Genomic DNA, 6,668 nt, shown 5'->3' with positions numbered 1-6,668 from the left:
CTTGCCCCGCCTCCCCCCCCCCCCATCACCACTCCGAATCTACTTCTATGCCACCTTTGGTTCTCAAATGAACAGAAAGCCTTAATGCAAAACGTGACTCAGGATGATGAGCGTTGCAGTCCAAGGTTTTTCAACGGAGTTGGGAGAAAGCTGCCAGGGACGGTGGGTGAAAAGGACCCGATTTGTGGGGGCAATAAACTGACTTTGTATAAAAAAGAACACCGCTTGGGGGGGGGGCTGAAAGCCCTACTAAGCAGGTATATACAAAAGTATGAAGGCTATTGCTTAACGCATTGTAAGTCGCCCTGAATCTCCGGAGAAGGGCGGCATATAAATTGAAGCAATAAATAAATAAATAAATAAAAAGCTCCCTATTGCGATAATGTAAATGGGATTCCGACGGCGCGTCTCTTAAGCGCATTGTCATCAGTTTCCCTACATACAATCGTCGCCCCTCAAACTTTGCTGCCTTCAGCCTCGAACCGAGCCGGGCTTCCCAATACAATCAACCCTTAGCTGGGCAGCCTTACAAGGGAGGCGTACAACTCCTGGCTCATTCCGGTTCCTGAACCCCCCAACCCCAACCCCCAGCCCAGCCGTCCACCCTAGAAATGATTTTGGAGGAAAGAGTGCAGAGTTCGCCTTCCTGGACCCCTTAGTCACCTAGGCTAACCCGGTCGGAACAGCCCTCAGTTTTCAAATTGGCTCTTGCCCCAATTAGACCGGTTTATTTCTGTACACCCACTCAAAAAAACAAATAAACAAACACAACCCTTAAAGTCTCCCTTTTGCACGTGGTAAGTTGTCTGGCGGACTTAAAACAACATCAACGGGGCACTTTGATGTGGTCGCCTTGGAACCGAGGGTGGGACCTCAGATGTGGTCGAGCGGTCCCTTCTGGAAATACTGTTGATTATGGACTAGGGCTCTTCTCGTCGTGGCCCCAAAGTAATAATCAAAGGGCACTTTTGAGTCTGTTACTTAATGGAGCGGACGGAGGAAGACGAGGCGGCGGCTACGCGCAGGCTGAGCCTCTGAATCGAAGGTCTATTAATTTATTTCAAATGTGTTCTTGGTCTTCTTACAGACGGTATTGATATTAAAAAAAAAAAAAGCACTTAGAGAAAGGATGGGGAGCACGATAATCACAATTTTTGGACTCCTACCATCATGGACCTCAGCCAGTAGGGCCAATATCAGGGGAAGCTCCACACCATTCCTGAAGACGAGTCTTCAAAATCTCCCAGGGATGTGGTTTTTTTTAAAAAAAAGTCAAAATGGCATCAACCCTTTGAACCCCGCCCCGCCCCCTCCGTTTTTAAATTGATCGCAAACTTTTCTAATCACACCTTGCGGATTCTTCCCCTGCCATCTTCTCTCGTGATACCCAGGCAAACTTTATTCTAAATGTGAAAACTTGGAAGTCGACTCTCTTCAATTACATGAAACTGAGGTCCTTTGTTAACCTGGAAGAGTGATTAGTGCAGGTAACACCTTTCCTCCGAAGAGGTCAAACCGGATTTGCTTCATTGGGGGCTTCAATTTCTTAAGGAATAACTCCGCAAAGGGTGACGGCTCGAGTTAAAACCGTTTGGTCCCTCTTGGCGCCCTGCGGCTGCCTCGCTCTTAAATTGCCCCTCTGCTGGGGACTATGGGCACCGACATCCCCCCCCCACACCCTTCGGGAGAGCTCCCGGTTAGGGAATGCTCCTTGAAGTGTAGGGACAGCCAGAGGATGGACAGCTGGGGTGTCCGAGTTTGGCAACTTTAAGACTGCTGTGGACCAACTCCCAGAATTCCCCAGCCAGCCATGGGGAATTCTGGGAGTTGAAGTCTACAAGTCTTAAAGTTATCAAGGTTGGGGCACCCCGATGTACAGTAGATATTCAAAGGGGCAAAGGAAATGACCAAGAACGGCAACAGCTCCCTGAAGTCCATGGGAGGCGTTTCTCCGAAAGCAGCGCTGCGGAGGACCATGGCGAGACGCGTGGGGTTGCCTTGATGACCGGGTGGTGCTAATTCAATTAAAACGCTTCAGTTCAACCGCTTCGACTTCCTGGCGCGGTCTTGAATTCTGCTTCTCACCCCCGGCGCCTTCCCTGCAGTCCCCATCATGCCCAGCCAAGACCGACCCCCCCTCCACCTCCAACAGAATAAACACGTGAACCCCCCCCCTCCCAGCTGCCTGCCCGGAAAAGTCCAGCGCATCGCGTTTCCAGCGCGACTGTTCAGACGAGAAACAAGCAGCCCGTATTCTATTCCTCCCTAGGATCTCGGTTTCTCGATTCCCTGAACGTGGACAAAGGACTTTCGTGGGTTCGTCGTTTCGTGGGTTGTGTGGCTACAGCTCGCCCACAAAAACCGTCTCCACGAATACTTTACAAGGGACGCAAAACGGAGGCAGAGGCGAGCGGAGCCCTGGCTTAAAACCTCCGCGGTTTTCGGAGCCGGAGGCTTGGAAAAATAGGCCGATCCGCAGCCGCCCTTTGCTATTTAAAGCGCACAGTGGGTGCTCCATCACTAGAAGCTTTCAAAAAAAGATGAGACAACTATTGGTCTGAAATGATAATCGTGTCTCCTGCTCGAGCCGGGAGTTGGACTAGAAGACCTCTGAGGTCCCTTCCAACTATTATTCTATGTCCTATGTTCTCGGTGCGTGTGGTGGGAAAGAAAGAAAGTGCGCAAGAAAGGCATGGCTTAAGGGTGTCCACTTCCCGAGCATAACTGGTGCTCCTCCCTTCTAAAACCTTCCTTCCTGCTGAGTAGGGCTCACCTGCTTCCTAAAAGTTGTTTGTTGTTGTTAGTTGCAAAGTTGTGTCCAACCCATCGCGACCCCATGGACAACGTTCCTCCAGGCCTTCCTGTCCTCCCCCGGAGTCCATTTAAGCTCATGCCTACTGCTTCAGTGACTCCATCCAGCCACCTCGTTCTCTGTCGTCCCCTTCTACTTTTGCCCTCAATCTTTTCCAGCATTAGGCTCTTCTCCAGTGAGTCCTTCCTTCTCATTAGGTGGCCAAAGTATTTGAGTTTCATCTTCAGGATCTGGCCTTCTAAAGAGCAGTCAGGGTTGGTCTCCTCTAGGACTGACCGGTTTGATCACCTTGCAGTCCAAGGGACTCGTGGGAGTCTTCTCCAGCACCATAGTTCAAAGGCCTCAATTCTTTGGCGCTCAGCCTTTCTTATGGTCCAACTTTCACAGCCATACATTGCAACTGGGAAAACCATAGCCTTCACTATAAGCACTTTTGCTGGCAGGGTGATGTCTCTGCTTTTTAGAAAGCTGTCTAGATTTGCCATAGCTTTCCTCCCCAGGAGCAAGCGCCTTTTAATTTCTTGGCTGCAGTCCCCATCTGTGGTGATCTTGGAGCTCCTAAAAGTTAGGAGGTTCTTGATGCAACTACACTGAGCGACTTTTGTCATCTCCCACCTCCTTCAAAGGGCGATTTTGCATTCTGGCATTCACATACACTGACTTTGAAAAATTATCCATCATTCCACTTGCAAGTGTTTGAATGCTCGTACGAATGCTCGTAGGCTCGTATGACGTTGTAGAGAGTTGGGCTGCTATGGTGTGTTCTGTCCAGGGCTGAGAAATTTCTTTTAAAGCATCTTTGAAATGTTCACAATCCTAGAGAATATTGTGCACAATTATCAAAATATTTGTCTGTGGGAAAATACATCAAAATATCTTGCCTCGTATGTTGGATTTCAACTGGACAGATCTTATTGTTTGAGATAGGGCTATCTGGAGCAAGTTTGAGTCTGTAATCCATAAAGAAATGGACACAGTTCTCCAATCATTTGTTAGGTCTAAGTGTCTCCTGAATGGAGAGCCACCTGGGAGATGACCTCTGATTGGACCCATGTGGGGGGGTATCAAGTACTTCGAACAAGGGATAGTCTCCCTGGTCTTGAAGGTGTCTATGGTGTACCCCCTACTCAGGAAGTTATTGCTGGACCCAACACTCCTGGCAATTACTTTCAAACTCCACATTACCTTTTTAAAGAAAGGTGGACTTGTCTGAGTTGAGTTTCAGGCTGGACTTTAGAATAGAAACAGCACTGATCACACTTGTTGATCAACTGTGTCAGAGACAGGATGAGGGTACTGCATCTATCCTGGTACTGCTTGATCTCTCAGCAGCTTTCATTCCCATTGACCAGTGTTCTTTTCCACTACCTTTTGGTGTTGGGAGTGGGAAGCACCATTTTATGATAATGGCCTCCTTTCTCAGTTTCCATCAGTATCAACAGGCAGGGAGAGATTCCATCCTTTTGTGGGTTGGTCCCTCACTTGTGGTGTGCTGCAAGGTTCCACACTCTTCACTTCTGTTTAACATTTACATGAACCATTGGGCAAGGTCAGATATTGGACCAGACATTGGAATCAGATATCATCATAATGCTGATGAAACCCAATTCTATAGTTCTTTTATTACATTGTGTGTGAGTAGAGGTATAAAATACTTTGGCCACCTAATGAGAAGGAAGGACTCACTGGAGAAGAGCCTAATGCTGGGAAAGATTCAGGGCGAAAGAAGAATGGGACGACAGAGAATGAGGTGGCTGGATGGAGTCACTGAAGTGGTAGGTGTGAGCTTAAACGAACTCCAGAGGATGGTAGAGGACAGGAAGGCCTGGAGGAACGTTGTTCATGGGGCCGCAACTAACAACAACAACAAGAGGTATAAACTGCTCAGATGGATCTTATCTTTTCAGATTATTAGAAACAAAAAAAAAATCGCTGTGCTGTCTCGGCATCTGGTAATTTGTCTCTGATCATGATAAGGTGTGTTTGGTTAGCAACTGGAAGGCTAATAGAGAGTATAAGGTTCTATCTAATGATCTAATGATAAATATATATTGGCAAACCAAATAACATCCCAGAACTTGGCAATAGCAAACCATAGGGCTGCCAAGAAAAGTGCACCCATGTGTCCTTGTAGTCCCTAGGAGTTGAGTGCAGTGCAAAGGGCTTGTGCGCATGGTCACACTAAAATGTGGGGATTCCAATATGGGAATCAGGATAAAAGTGTGCCAGGCTATTGGGAACTATAATTCAGTTTGCACTGAGAACCCAGAAGAAGGAGAAGGGGTGAGGAATGCCTCCTAATGTGCCAGTAACTAGCATCAAAAGATCCATGGGTCCTCTGCCATCAATCTTCCTATCCCACAGATTGATCACTTCATATGATCAAAGAACTGGCCCCAAAGAAGCTTTCCTGGCCAATTCTCTCCTTCACCCACTTCTCTCTCTCTTCTGCTTCTCCTGCCACTTGTTATAAAAGAAGCAGAAGGGAAAAAATGAGAGGAAAACCACTCTTGGTTACCCAAAGTTTGATGGAAGCAAAGGTAGCAGGTCTTCCAAGTGGCTTTACAGCCAGCATTTCCATGGTAGAACCAGCCAACCCCCTTGCTGCTTAGGCACTACCTAAGATATGGGAGGATGAGTTGTTGAACATGTATTTTGCCTGAAGAGCCATTTCCTAATTTTTCTTCCCATGGGATTGATACAGCATTCCCATCTCTGCCTCCCCTCCCCGCTATGAAAGCAGAAATATGTTGTACTTCATGAGTTGTCTCTTCTTTCTCACAGCCACAGCCAAAGCCAAAATGACCATGGAGTTGCAGACTACAGTGATGGGACAGGAGGGCAACCTTGCATCAGAACGTCTAGGCCAGCTGAAGCCCAACAGAGCACTGATTCTTGAAGGATCTTCTTCCATGTCCCTTAGATATGTCCTCATGGGAAATATTGGTTACAGTAAAAGGGAAAACACTACTTTCATGCTAGAAACCCTAAAGTCTTATTCTGGCTGTCTTATTAAGAGGCTGGCAATCTGATGGTGGCTGCAGTGTGAACATATAAAAACAAGACCAAATGTCTATGGAGATTTTCAGTCATCCAGGTCAGTTGGTATGCTGGGAGGACTATTATTTTTATGCTTCCCACTGCTCATATAACCAGGAACATACAGATACAAGATAGGAATGGGAGAGCTGGAATGCACATACATGTAGTCCCCAATTTACAACAATTCATTTAGTGACTGCACTGAAAAATATGACCTATGACCGTTTTTCACACTTATGACCATTGCAGCACCCCCTTGGTAATGTGATCAAAATTGTGATGTTTGGCAACTGACTCGTATTTATGACGGTTGCAGTGTCCCAGGGTCATGCGATCACCTTGTGTAATCTTCTTACAAGCAAAGTTAATGTGGAGGCCAAATTCATTAAACAGCCATGTTTAGTAACTTAACAACTGCAGTAATTCACTTAACAACTGTGGCCAGAACCGGTAGCTCCGACGATCAGCTGGCTCCGGCCTACCTGTCCCCGCCCTATCCTGTCCTTTATTTCCTGCTTTCTAGCTCATCTTAATAGTGCGGCCCAGCTGATTTTCCCCTCTTCACTGTTCTACTTACCATTGCTGACTTGGAAGGTAAGCAGCTGAGTTTCTAAATGCTCCATTTTCAGCACGAAGTACACGATCACCAAAACAGTTGTTAAATAATTTGAATCCCACCACTGACTGTGGCACAAAAAGTCATAAAATGGGGCAAAATTCACTTAACAAATATTTATTTATTTATTTATTAGTCCAATTTATATGCCGCCCTTCTTCATAGACTCAGGGCGGCTTACAATGCATATAGCAATAG

This window comes from Pantherophis guttatus, chromosome 1 (genome assembly GCF_059756535.1).
Source record: "Pantherophis guttatus breed Tessera chromosome 1, ASM5975653v1, whole genome shotgun sequence".
NCBI lineage: Eukaryota > Metazoa > Chordata > Lepidosauria > Squamata > Colubridae > Pantherophis > Pantherophis guttatus.
The sequence above is the reverse complement of the archived record's forward strand: the minus strand, read 5'-3'. Positions refer to the sequence as shown.